Source organism: Achroia grisella, unplaced genomic scaffold (assembly GCF_030625045.1).
Source record: "Achroia grisella isolate CSIRO2021 unplaced genomic scaffold, CSIRO_AGI_Agris_v1 utg114, whole genome shotgun sequence".
In the NCBI taxonomy this organism is placed as follows: domain Eukaryota; kingdom Metazoa; phylum Arthropoda; class Insecta; order Lepidoptera; family Pyralidae; genus Achroia; species Achroia grisella.
The window spans coordinates 1171199-1187094 of NW_026712585.1; positions in this window are offsets into that span (position 1 = coordinate 1171199).

Consider the following 15896-nt stretch of genomic DNA (forward strand, 5'->3'; position numbering starts at 1 on the left):
GATTACAAGATGTGAGAATCTAGGGTGCGTTGGGACTCAGTGAGGGCGGGGACTGAGCGGGTAGTGTAGCGGAAATCAATATTGCAAGCGGAAATCAATATTGCAAATGCTCTTGAATACACTAGCAACTTATTAGTTACATTGTTCGTAGTCAATGAAAAAATATTGTTATAGATTTATTCGGTTTAGTCTTGACTACGTTCCAAAAGAACTTTACAAAAATGAATTGAATTGATATTGAGATTAAACTCAGAGTAGACCTACAAGCTTCCGTAAATTTGCAATTTTACTGAATCTTACGCGATTGGTGCGAGAAACGATAGTATCATTCGAAATGTGACTTTATAGGCTATATGCATAAAGTCACTTTTCGTATTTGCCTAACTAACCGTTCGAATGACTGAGAAAGCGCTCAAATGTAGTATTATAGGATATTTTGGAACGAAACATAAAATAGTAAGCTACATCCACAGGTACACATAATAAGAGTATAGTGGCCTAGTATCGTGTTGGGACTCCAATCAGACTACAAAAGAAATATTTCTAATGAATCTCCAGTGATAGAAACACCGATAACAAACACTGTAAGATACAGACAGATTATAAAGTTTTCTTTTATATCAGCCAGTATATTTGAGTAATAAGAGCATCGTGACTTAGTGGCTAGTTGTGACTCAATTCTGACTTTAAAAGCATTTTCGACTGAGTCTCTAGTGATAGATACCCAAAAAAAATTATTAGGCAAAGGTTTGTTTATATATATATATATTGACGACCTCGGTGGTCTAGCGGTCTAGCACACGGCTTTACCGATGGTCGTGGGTTCGATTCCTCGCACGGCACAAACATTTGTATTCATGAGTATGATTGTTTGTATCGGTCTGGGTGTTTTCTATGCATAATATGTATTTATTTACAAAAAAAAATCTATGTACCAGTTATCTAGTACCCATAACACAAGCTTTAGCTAGCTTAACTTGGGTCTAGATGGTGCTGTGTGAATTGTCCGGATATTATTATTATTATGTATGATATAAAATTTTCTGTATGTTTTAAATTTCTACAAAAACAGTACCGCAAACATTTGTAAGCTATAAACTCAATACACAATTACCATAAATGAGGCCGCAAACACTCCGTACAAGCATCTGAAACAAGTGTTTACTTACCGCTTTCAACTGCCCTCCGCCCTTTGTTGGAATCATATAGAGAGGAATGTGCGACTAATTAAAATTATTCAAAGTTATTGTAATTAAATTAGAACAGAAACTTTGTAATGAGGAGTGCTTCTTAATATTATTGTCCTAATGGAATAGGTATAACAAAATTTTGAACAAACTATTTAATGAAGTATGCATCGTGAAAGACAATTTTATTAAGGTTTAGATGAAAATTGATCAGTTATAATTAGTTCTTCAGAGATAACTCTACGTCAGTACATACTACGTACAATTATATACTGAAATGTTACATAAATACGAATATATATGTTTCTTTTTCGATACTTTCAAAACAAGACTCAGTGCTACAAAACTTTGTTTAAGATATATTATATCATATTTAAACCGTCTCGTTTTAACGTCGCTTTTAACATGATTTCTTGAAGTGATAAAAAATAATAAAGAGCGTGACACGCAGTTATGTTTACCCCTATTCATACTTTTGGTAGTTTTTCTGATTAGTTAAACTAACAATTTCAATAAGCAAATATGACAGAAAACATATACTTTTATTTCAAACTATGTGATTTTATTAAAAATGTTTCTTATATTTTAACTTAAAAATGATTTAGTTTTCAATTTGACTTTCTTTTTTATATGTGAAAACTTTTTATGTACATGATCTAGTTTTTATAGTTGTTTTTCAAATAAAAAGTATTGCTATATAATATATATGATTATGAGCCATCCATTATATAGTAACAATTTTATATTAATCTAATCAGATAGGACAATAACATCAGTATTTTATTCTAAATTATGTTTAATAATGTAAATTTTTATTAGGCTTTTAATATATTATCCCATTATGAAACAATATAATCAATAATTCTTACATATTAATGGCGTATTAACAGCTCTATATAATTACCACAAACACTTGTGATAAAACCGCTTCTAGAACAGCCGGGTAGATGTGTCGTTTCAGGTGGATGACGGAGATAAAAGAATTATGTGTTTGGGACACTTTAGGGTACATTGCAAATTAACTAATTCTACTGCGTGTGTTGTAAAATGCGTACATTGTTTGTCTTTGAGTTGCGATCTCTCTGGTATGTTGGTGACCAAGTTGGCTCATAGCTTCAGGTTCGATTCTTAGTTAATAATTTAGTAATGAAATATTCTAGTACATCAGGATTGTGATTTCTTGTTTGATTACTATATTACTGTTCTGTTGACACACTCTAATACATATAATTACAGTGTGTTTGTCACCTAACTCCATCTAAATGGCAGGACCGATTTGTATGAAATTTTGTATGGATATTTCAGTGGTTTCTGAATGGTTTTAAAATACAGTTAGACCCGGTAGGTGGCATCTGCTTTTCCGGGCAGTGTGACGTCTATTAGGCCCACTACTTATGTAACAGTTTTCTAACTTATATGTTTGCATTTGTGATACACCATTATCCTATCATACGTCAACTCATTTGGAATCTTTTTTACTTTTTTTATACTTGCAGCACATTAACGCTTTGCATGAAATTATTGTTTTAGGCAATCCTTGTCTAGTTTTTTACTTTTAGACTCTAATAAATTGCATATGAGCTGTGTATAACTTTATTATAACGAACATTCTGTTGATGAGTGTATAAGAAAAAGAATTGAAATTCGTTCAGCTTTGACTAAAATATCACGTACATATATAAAAAAGAACACAGAACACAATCTATACATATAAATAAAATTGGAGTATCTATTCGTAATGTTCAAATAACTGTTTTTTACTACATGCATATGAATATAAATATTGTACAATCACCAAAATAACATTTCTTACAATTTTTGTCTGTTTGTCTGTCTGTCTGTTTGTTCCTAATCTCTGAAATGGTTGGACCGATTTCGACGGGACGTTTATTAACAGGTAGCCGATGTAATAAGGAGTAGCTTAGAGATTCCACGCGGACAAAGTCGCGGGTGCAGCTAATATGAAATATAATCTTACTGTTCTTCCAAACAGCTACAGCATACAAACAAAAACAACAAACAAAGAAAGTTGCTTAGCCACTGAAATAGGTGAGACTGAAGACCCCATGATGAGGACTTTTACAAAGTCTATCACAGTGAAAATCAGGGATGTTAAGAGGATCCGTAACCGTAACCGAAACTATCCGATATCCGATATAAAAAAATATCCATAACCGTAACCGATTCCGAAATAAAAGTTTTGTACAATATCGGATAGGGGCGGAGCCTAATTGTGTGTCAATTAGGCTCCGCCCCTATTCGATATTGTCCGAAACGTTATGAAATCATTTTATAAGCTGTTTATATTTTACTTATTCCTTAAAAAAATATTATCTGTAACCGAAAGTATCTGAAACTAACGGATAATCCGAAATAAGTTCATATCCACATCCGTATTCGTATCCGGTATAATAATCATTCCTATATCCGAAACCTATCCGTATCCGAAATTTTATAGTCATAACATCCCTGGAAAAAATTACATAATACAATATAAACGTATTATTGAGTGGAAGATTACTGAAATAAAAACAATCTCCAACAAAATCCAATATATATGTATATATATATATATCCAATTGCATGTTATTCGTACTCGAAATTTATACAAAAGCCATCTAAAACAAAAGCAAGCGAAGAGGGCATGTCACGTGACGTTGGAGATATGAATGCAAAACTTAGCACCACACAGTGTACCGTTGATAAATTAACTGGAACAGATTTATTACTTAATTAAAAAAAAAACAGATTTAATTTTCAATTAATAATAATAGCCTTGAACAATTCACATAGTGCCATCTAGTTCCAAATTAAGCAGAGTTTGTGTTATAGATACTAATAATTTATTTGTAAATACATACATAGAAAACACCCAATTCAATACAATTAATCATACTAATGAATAAAAGTGTTAATGACGTGTGAGGAATAGAACCTGCGACCATCGGAAATTAAGCGGTGTGTAAACCGCTAAACCACCGAGGCCATCAGTTATTTAAGCGTCGGGCATTATTAGCACCGTCTTATGAATGGCTATGAGTACAAATCTGATCGACAACGGACTACTACGGTGATGAATGGAATATGTATCTATAATTAGCAATAAATCACAGGATCTTACCACGTTTTATTTTTATTGAATTCAATAGTAGCAACAAACAAAGACATGTAAAGTAGACGCATATGGCTGGACATAAAAAAGATTTCATTTGCCATCTACTAGTTCTCCAGTTTACCCGTGATCAAGGCGGTTGAAACACTGCCGAAATATCGGGCACTCTATAAAAATAAAACGTGGTAAGGTACCTTGATTTTTACTAACTATATATATATATATGATGATAATATTAAAAATCAAACTAATCCAGAGACGGCGTTAGTTGGCTATCCTACTAGCTTATTAGATTATTATGTACTACTGTATACAGTTTTAAAAAACATCACAAAGAATACTTATAGAAAAAAAAAACAAATTTTAGGCATTCCACGGAAATTTCTTGGCTAGCGGTTGCAATCTCAAGTAATGATTTTTAATATTTTTCTATGGTACTCTTATTAATATTTCTTTTTTTAGTTTAATCCTTATCATTCACTTAAAATTATATCAAATTATACTCTGAACTATTTACATTATTTTTACACCGCACAGACTATCACCAATAATGTTGCTCTTTTTATTTTATATTTATTTTAATTATTATTTTCACGTACCCTCAAATGGGTTAAAGCTGAAAATCAGTGTTTTATTCCTTGATCAATGTTCCATGCTGAGCTTCGACCTTTTTGTATTGCTGATAGATCAGATCACACATAATAACACAATTTTATAAATCTTATGTATTCTTTTCTATTGTATTGTCTATTCTTATAAACATGTTGTGTGTGATTAGTAACAAACAAATAAACGATATATCTATCTATCTATATAAGAGCGAGATATATTATGTACGCGATACTACTCTCACTTGACAATGCCTCTGATGTAACATAGATTTAAATATAGCCAATATCACTAATAGAAGTATATTGTTATCAATTTGTGCAATTATTACCATTACCCATGGGATATTATCACTTACGTAGACTAAAATGCCCAGTAATTACTCGAGGGCAAAGGAAATCCCATCTCAATTCTTGGAATCTGTCCACGCACTCTATATGAAAGCGAAGCAACAATTAGGATGGAATTAAATACGTGTTGGTAAACATCCCTAATGAATTCACGGCCTTTTTGAAGCTTAATACTTTATATAAATTATTGGAGTCTGTAGTACAATGATTTAATAATGATTTTTGTGCTAACAACCGAAGGAAGCTTTGTTTAAACCTATCTTTAAACCTTTAAACGTGAGACAGCATGCTTTTGTAGGATGTATATTAAATAAACAAACCTATAAGTGGCCGTTCTGATTTAATTATGTTTATAACTATGTTTGTAAATAGTTTTGGTTTTCCAAAATAAATAAATAACTCTAGATAATTAACACTGCGCTAGTCCAACGGTAAACAGAGCTTGTGTACTGATATATATACTTTTTTATTTTGAAAATACATACATTAAAAATATCGAGATCGATACAAACAATGATGTTCATGAATACATAATTATGTTTGCATCGTGCGGCTAATTGAACCCGCGACCATCTGAAGTAAAGCAATGTGCTAAACAACTAGACCACCGAGGCCGTCGATGTCTGTTGAAGTAGAATTACAGGACAGGAGACATGACAGGTTAGTCTTCTAAATGCCAATTCATGATACCACAAGGGTCACGTGACAATATAATGACGACTATAGGTGACAATACCTATGTGATGCTCTAGAGTTATTTTTTCCCTATTCGTCACGAAGCCGAAAAATATTAATATTTAGCTTGTTTGTTTTGCTTCAACTCATCATTGTTTTGCTTTTGGCAATTTTGATTTATCAAGAAGCGTAGTGCGGCAAGGCAATTTGTTCACTGGTGAGGTAACGTAGTAATTCGTCTTAGAGTACAATGAGACTGGCATGTACTTTTAATTTGTACAAAATCCGTAAATTTTAATATAAATAAAAAAACCTATATAATGTCTTCTCTTTCTTCTCTTACACACACACTTTCTCTCTCTTACACAAGTATAAACAAACATATATATGTGCACACGCGCGTAATGAATCCAATTTTTTTAGTTAACATACTCTTCTTCTTTTAGGAATACCAATTTACTCCATATTTTTGTTGATTAAGAAAAATATTACATTAATATAATTTGACTGCCATATGAATAAGAAAGGGAATATGAACAAGTTTTGTAAATATGTCCAAAGTATTGCTGCCGACGGTACATCTATGACGTCACTGCCTAGTGTCTCAGTTTATTCCGGTTGAATATTTCAGTGCATAATTACAGCCTCTTTTCAGTCGTTCACGGCCGCAGCCGGCCTTAATTTGAGACCAGCGGGTCGGTTCACGACATCGCAGCACACAAACATACATACAGCGTGATATGCTGAGTAAATATGAGTATTAGGATTACTATAATGTAACTTTGGAATTAACTACATCTTTATCTATATTTGTTATCCACCTTAGTGGTATACCCCTGCCTGTTTGTCTATCTTATTTATTCGACTAGCTACTCGCTCAAAATTCCGTTGCGTAGTTTTAAAGATTTAGTTTATACTATGTATGTAATGATGATTAATCCCTTAATTGATGACCTTACTACATCTCTTTACTTTGATGTGCACAATCTACTTCCGATAGGCACAGGTTTGTTACCAGTATAACATAAACATTTATTCTCACGAGAATATCCGTTTGTATTGGTCTGGCTATTTACTAGTATTAAAAGTTTAAAATTTTTATCAAATATCTGGCTTCTATAGCACAAGCGATATTTATTTTGGGACTATATGGTAACTATGGGTTGTGTGAACTGTGTAACTAAAAAACCATAATGATAGTAATTATTATGATACTAGCGACATTGTAACTAAATATAAATGACAAATAATGATTAAATAGGTGCACATTATTTAAATAAGGTGAATTAAAAAGCAGTCTTATATAAGCACTCTTTTGCAGACAACCCAATAATTACATCCAGAGAAATGCTACAATTAATAATATACATCATGGAATTATTAGTAGTGGGGATTAGTGCCCCCATTGCTAGCAATATGACCCTTTCGTCACCTGACCTAGTTTCGGAGGTACTTATACTTTCATTAACAAACTCGGTGGTTCAGCGATTTAGCACACTGCCTTACGTCCAATTTTAGCAGGTTCGATTCTTCGCATCTACATATAATTGTATACATAAGTGAGATTGTTATTATATAGAGAGATATCTACGTATATTTGGTATGTATTTACAAAAAAAAATCTATCAATTGTTACCCATAATACAAGTTCTGCTTACCTTGAGATTAGGTGGCGCTATTGGAATTGTCTAGGGTTATTATTTATGATTCATGCCTTGTTAATATATATCACGAGTGCAGACGAGATGCTTAGTTATCAACAAAAGAAAACATAATACTGTAAATATATAATCGTGTTTTAAACTACTAAGCTAGGTATATAACTACAACAAAATTTGTATTAATAAAAATACTCTCAACACGCGACGAGACTCGACAAATTTCAAAATTATTACCCTGCACTTTAATGTGACAATTATTTAATTTGACACGTGGTGTCGCATAATTATTAGCTTATTTCATCTAGGTAAGAACACTTCATTTCATAAAAAACAGTCCTGATACAGATAGCGAGAAAATTTATCATATATCCTTGTGGTCGGATATATAAAATATATCTTAGACATTACATTACACATTACAAATATATAAATTTTTATATATAGGTATAATTTTTCTGGGTAGTCTGAAATAAATCATTAATAAACAGTATGAACTCAGTTTTGCCGAAGATGACACGTCCCAGATCCTCTAAAAAAATAAACGTACTTGATTTAAGATGTAACTTTTTATTAAAAGTAGAAAACCTAGTTTTTATGTTTGCTGTTATATAATAACTGACAGCCAATTGAAATTAAAATTGTGTGTCAATTACGATTTCTTATTATCTCTCTACCGAAAATTATAAATAAAAAACAACCCAAAAGACGGTAGTAGCTTCGTTCCTTTACACGTTCTAGATTTTTTTTATTCTATCAGTTAAAAACAAGCATAGACTTGTTTGATTAAAGTCAGCTTTAAAATAGCAAATTCCGACAGCATTTTTTAAATAGAAAGTTTATTTACTCTTTGCAAATCGGGTTATTGGAATGCATAGTTACCGTTTCCTAACGGCTTAAAGCTTAAGGAACTTTTCCTTTTTTTAATCAACACCGTAATCAGATTATGCAGTGCAGAGCATCCATTTTTTTAAGGAAATTTGTTTGTATATTTACATACGTCATGCTGAACAGCACTTGATATAATTACATTTTGTTGATTATATTTCATACCTAAAGTGGTGAACATATATACACCATGTTGCAAAAAATATCAATGTCCGAAAATGCATTATTGTACGTAAGGAAACATTGTATGTATATATTAATAAATAGAATATTTATTGTGTTAACCAAATTAAAACTCGTGAATTTTGAAGTCGGGGAAGTGGGCAATATATAACTAGGCTAAGATGGCCGCTCTCATTAGAAACTCTGTACAAACTAATAAAATCACTTCGCTAAAATTATGACTCCCATTTCGCTTGGAAGGTGTCTATTAAATGGGAAAATAGATTGGTGCAACTTTCAGTAGTGTTCTTCTATAAATTGATATTTCTGGATTCTAAAAAGTAGTATATGTAATTTTTAAAATCCAGTAATTTATATATGTATTTCTATAAGTTTGTGTGACTGGTGTCATATAATCTTACTTTGAGCATCCACATCACCAGTGGACTTGCAGGGGCATTGAATGTTTTATAAGAAGGCAATCGCTTCACTACAAAGGCCGGCAGCGCTAAACAAAACATGTTTGTACTGTCTAATGATAAAAAAGGACATTCTGTAGTATTTATCAACATTTGCACCCGTGCAAAGTCGGAGCGGGTCGCTAGTATTTAATAAAGGAAAGTTTTAATATCATATTGGTTCCGAAATACCATTGCTGGAAGGTGATTCCTTAATAAGGTTGTGCGTGGCAAAAATAACTTTATTACGTCATATGATTTTATCCACTTGAGTTCGATAAGAAAGAAAAGAAGAAAGAAAGAAAAGAAAAATATTTTATTCAGTGCTTTTCAACTATGTAAAAAATACAATATAATCATACAATATAAAAAACAAACGAAAAAAAGATAAAATAAAATTTATATAGAATTAAACTTAGTTTACCTTTATAGTTAATTAAAAATAATCATTTTATACATCCATTTAGGCACAGAAATGGCTCCACTCAGCTTTAACGTATGTCCTACGTCCTGGTTTTCAGTGGCACCAAAACGAGGAAAAAATAGATATAAAAGGGGGGGGGGGGGGAGAGGGCACTATTTAAAATATTAATGATAGATAAGAATTCTTATATAAATCTAAACCCGTGGGACCAAACTCGCGAGAACTACGGAATAAAACATTCTCAAATTTCCTCCAGTACGACCACAACTTTGAAGTTTGTCAAGAGTTAGAAAATTATTAGCGGATTTCTCGGTTTGTATCGTACAAAACGTTCCGGGTTCGCCCACAAGGCCACGGTTGAAAGTTTGCCCAAACTTGGGATTTTAATTTGCATTTGACTTGAAAAAGTAGATAATTTAGGCATACAATAATTATGGCTGATTGTGAAACTATTTTTAATCGAATTCAAATTAGAGAAAGACTTCCTGTTGATTGGTTGTCAATAGTGACTTTGGTTTTTTTGTTTGATATAAAATGTTTTGGTAAATAAGGAACCTTAGCTTATTTTTCTTCTTTTATTACAAACTGCCTGTTATTGTAAACAAAGACATGAAGAAAAAATCCTATTTTATGGACAAAACAGTGTTGCCGTCATATACCTGCAAATTGTACCTGTAAATTGTTACTTTTAATAGTATGTTTGTGCGACTATGCAGATAATATAAAAGGAGTTTTGACATATGTATTCTAAGCTGATCGTATGTTGTATTAAGATTGATAGATTGAATAATTGATTTACAAAATTGGATTGCTGTTCTTTACCATCTGCCATTGTTGGCCTGTCCAATCAGGCGCAGGCTAGTATGGGGTCATCGATAAATTGTACCTTAGGTTTTAAGTTTTCCGATAAATAAAGTTATTGTATTGTATTGAAAGTGGTAACTGTCATAATTATATACTGTAAAATACAGAATAAAGGCAAATAGATATTATTATGGCAAACCAAATAATTATGAAAAATATTGTTATAAATGTTTTTAGTTACAATGATTTTATTAAGTAAATAAATAATCAATATATCTGGATAAATATTAATACATTAAAAAAATATTAATTTAACAATAATGTTACATGTTTCATTCCAATCTCATATTTAAATATAAATAAAACAAGTTTTTTTTACACACGAATAGCATCATCAAAGGGTACATGACCACCCTTCTTTATGTGACACCCGTTGTCACATATGTTTCCATTCCGGAGAACTAAGAAGTGATGCCTCGGTAATTAAGTAATATAACTATCACCCATAGACAGAAAAAAAGAAAGTTATTCCTCATAGGTATTTTGAAACACTATATTCTATTATTACCTATCAAATTTATCAAACCCACTACACTGTATGATGTTCACGTCAAATAACGATATTCATGGAGCGTTTGAATGACGGGCGAGCAAATCGTACTTTGATCGAAAATAAAACCACAATGTTTTATATTGTTTTAGGAAATGAGAGTAAATATCTCGTTGGTTTAAAAGAAAAGTAAATTGCTATATAGTATTAGTTGTCATAATAATAATAACACTGAACGATTCACACAGCGCTATCTAGTCCCAAACTAAGCAGAGATTGTATTATAGGCACTAGACAACTGATAGAATACTTAAATTAATTTTACAATATACTTATATTAATTCAAATACATTTTTCAGGACAATTCACATAGTGCCATCTAGTTCTATGTTAAGCAATGTGGGTACTTGACAACTGACGTAAATAAATATTTTTTTTTCTTTCTACATACATAGAAAATACTTAGATAGATACAAAAAAGGTTATTCATGAAAACGAATGGATGCGAGCAGCGCAGGACCGATTCGTTAAGTTTGTAGGCCTATGTCCATCAGTGGACGTCTTCCGGGCTGCGATGATGATGATGAAGGAATCGAACCCGCGACCATAGAAAGACCACACCGCCTTAGTGCTAAACTGCTAGACCACAAAGGCCGTCCATATTGACTATTCGTTTTCTGATATCTGAATAACAGAGAGAGACAACATTATCTTGCCACCATATTAAATATATCACAATCATGTGAATGGTATATGGAATTGTAGAGTGGAATAGTAGGGAACTGGGGTTCTCCTCAGTTCCCTACTATTCTAGCATTTTTACTTTAAAAGTAATCATGTAATCACTATTGTATGATAGTACAAAAGTTCATTAGTTATTGAAACGATTATTCAACCTGTTCAGCCAAGCTATTCAAGATTTTGTGTGCTTAATGATGTTTGTGAATATATTGTGAACGGGAAAAGCGTTCAGGTGTAAAATACAGGATGCGGAAGCCGTATGTCAGATGCCAGATTTAACGCTTTGTGAACTATTCTGAAAGGGAATTATATACATACTATGTAAGTGTATCATTGCCTTTTAAATGTTAGCAACTCTAGACTTTCACTGTGTCTGAAATGATAACAGTTGTGGAAGCTAATGGAATGGTGCATCCATCTGTGCTAACAGTATACGCTACTGGAGGATGATACGAGTATGATGAGGATGAATGGAGTTTGGTTAGAAACAGTGCAATAGTCAATATGCTGTACTTTTATAGATTTTTGGTATCAAAGGAAGGATTTATGTGTTGCTCTAGTTTCTTGCTCGTTCTTCTTGTGATGAGATAGCTTTCCGAATGAGCGGTAGATTAAAAAAATGTAATGACTATTCAAAATATAATTCAATGTAAGTTTATTTGAATAAATGATTTCCTATTCTATTATATTCTAGATGATTTTTGTATTATACCATGTAGCTATAGGTCTACATACAATATATAATTATGCTTATAAATAATATATAAACGAAACGATTTCTAGTAATATTAATTTATTTTGTTTTATATTAGTCGCATACTAATGGCTCATAACTCTATCTGTCTGTCTGTCGCGCTTTCATACCGAAACTACTGAATTGATTTAAATAAAATTTGTTACAAAGATAGTCTATAGTTAACTATATTAGTCTAGACTTAACTTTTTAAAATATTTGTTAGTCTATTAATTAAATATAAATAAATATGACATTCAAAAATTGTAAAAATTTTACACTTAAAAGAGTATATTAAAATAGGAGATACAATTTGTATGTAAAATCATTAAACGTCGTCTATTCCACGCGGACGAAGTCGTGTGCTCAGCTAATGTAATACAAATGTATGTCATTCTAGAATAATATACCTTTCAAGTTTTAAACAGTCAAAGAATTTCTCAAATCAGTGCATAGTAAATAGTTCCGGAATATATATATTTGTCATAACAGAACTCGCACTTTCTTTATAATATTAGACTTCCTATAGAGCTAGCAAGTAGTATGGTCATAAATCAATTCTATTATATTCCAGTATGACACAGGAAGCAGGTTTTATTTACGGGCAAAAGGTAATATTTTCCTACCTCCTATTCTGGTACCAACTATTTCAGACAGCACCCGTACTTATAAAGTTGGGATTCCAAAACCCTAACAGGGTTAGAGGTTCGGTGAACTTTTCCGTTTTGAACCTGAATAAATGATAAGTTAAGTAAATATAATAGTTATGTCTAATAGCCATTAGATAAATATTGACTGCTCCATATTATTATTATTATAAAAGAGAAAATGTGTGTGTATGTGTGTCTGTTTGTTCGTTACATTTTTACTACTAAACTATTGAGTGTATGTTTATGAAATATGTCATGAAAATAGATTGTATGATAAGGTATGATATATATCTTTATAAAGTCGCTAAGGTATTATAAAAACTAGCAACCATAAAATAAGAAATCATTTGTTTTATACTGTGCAATACTATTAATTTTTATTTATTCATTTATTTTGGATATCCATCCATATATAGTATTCATCCAACTATAGATAGTATTATGTTAGTAACCAACTTATGGTTACTAACATAATACTATCTATAGTTTGATGAATACTATATATGGATGGATATCCAAAATAAACTATGTTAGTAAATTACAATGTATATCCTTATTATTCTAATTCTATACGTTTATTAAAGAATTATAAAAAAACTGCCAAAAATAATCATAATATCTTTTAGTAGATTTGTTCTAGATATAAATTAGAAGACTTATAATAGGAAACTATTTCTACATTAGGATGTCTGTACCTACCCATACTGTTGCCATTACAAAAGACTAAGATAGTATGCTCTTATGCTCTATCTTTTCATTTTTGAACCGAAACACATGTTAGAAAGTAATCGGTTAAGCAGCCGACATAGGTTAGACTGTGGTACTTACGCAATACTATATTATACAAAGTCTAAAATAAGTATTATTATATGTAAGTATATTTACACACCTTAAAAAACCTGAACCAGATCCAATTATTAAAATGGGTATTACCGACTATAAACATAAAAAATAATACATATAGATAACTGAGAAATAATATATAGTACTAATTATGTGTTACCAATCATATATATTAAAGTTACGCTTCAGCAACTTGATTGCCATAATTCAATAGTTACCGCGGCACTCAGTCTATTTTCTTTATCAATTCCCCTAAAGAAAGAAACGAGTACTCACGACCTCAATTCTTACAAACATTTTCTTACGCCGTCCGCTTTCATAACTCTTTCACTGAAAAATAGTTTTCATTTTCCACTAGCGTTAGTTCAAAATGCGATGTTGTAAAAAATAATGGCAAATTTGAATATAGTAGGCAATATAACTATTATATTAAAGTCAAATTATTTCCATTAATAAAGTATTAATAATTAATTCAGAATATAGTACTGATACTTTTTGAATTTCGAATCGCATTTTGGCGAACAGATAAAAATGTGACGCTACGCGCAGCTACGAAAGCTCTACGCTATCTCATTATTTCAGTGTTTTCGTGGATGCTGTGGAGAGCACACGTCTCTCTTGCTCTCTTGCTATCTCTCTCTTTACCTAATAATCTTCGAAATTACTCATTTTAAAATTTAAACATACTTAAATAGTGTAGTGAAAGTGTTCTTGTCAAAATTAACTTCCTTTAATTTATATGTAGATACCCGCTTGTTTGTTATTATGTAACAGGTATGTTATGGGAACAAAAGGTTCCGTATAAATGCAAGATTAATTTTAAGGCTCATTGTTGTGTTCTTCGTATTGTAATACCTGAAAGTACTTTTTAATTTTTTTTATAAATATTCTAAAGGCGTTCGTGGCGCCATTATTTGGCTGACTTAATTTTTTATTAAAATTTTATCTCTATATTTAAAGACTCTATAGAAATAAAATATATAAGTTACATAGCTTAAGAAATTTACAAGCCGGGCTTAGACCAAAAGGTCCTGAGTTCGAATTTCGGCGCCACAAAATAAACTGAATGTGTAAATTTATATTTTTGACAGACACCCTGGTAATAGAAATACCTATAACAAACGATAAATTTAAACAAGAAACGACGTGGTGGTAGCCTCGCCCTCTGCCACTTTGAATTCAAATATACCTAAGTGTTAGATTGGTCGACAATACTTCTAACTACGTCATCGGAGATTACAGTTATAATTGCTTATTATATTATTATTAATAACTAGCTGTACCCTTGACTTCGTCCGCGTGGAATTTAACTTAATTTTTCTAAAATAAAAGTAGTCTAAGTTACTCCTTATTACATCATCTACCTGCCAATAAAAGTCCTCTCAAAATCGGTCCAGCCATTTCAGAGATTGGCCGGAACAAACAGACAAAAATGGTAAAAAATGTTATTTTGGTGTATATACCTGTATGTATTTATATTTATATGCATGTGTAAAAAACTGTTATTTGAATATTATAAACAGACACTCCAATTTTATTTATATGTATAGATATAGCCTATTGGTTTACTAATTAAGAATCATCTCATTAGTCGTCAGTTTGAATATGACGGCGCCAAATCTATGTTTTACCGTTCATTGATGGTAAACACCGTTTAAGCACCAAACTAATCAATCCGTAAGACGGCTTATCTTCGGGTCTTACCGATTTACAACGTTAGAGATGATTGATTAATTATTACATTGGATTACACTGTAAATGTATATTTCATACTAGCTGTTCCCGAGAACTCCGTTCACCCTCAAAATTATATTACTCATATTTTTCTTACGTAGTAAATTTCTATTTGAAAGGTATGAACAATTGTGTGGAAAAATAAAATTGTTACTTTTACTACTTTCCATGCAATTTCTTAATATTTTCTTACGACTTATACCTTCGTGAATTTCTATAAATCAAAACCATCACCATCGGTCCAGCCTTTCTCGAGTTTTATCGAGACTAACAAACTTCATTTCATTTTTATATGTAAAATTATTGTACCCAATAGTA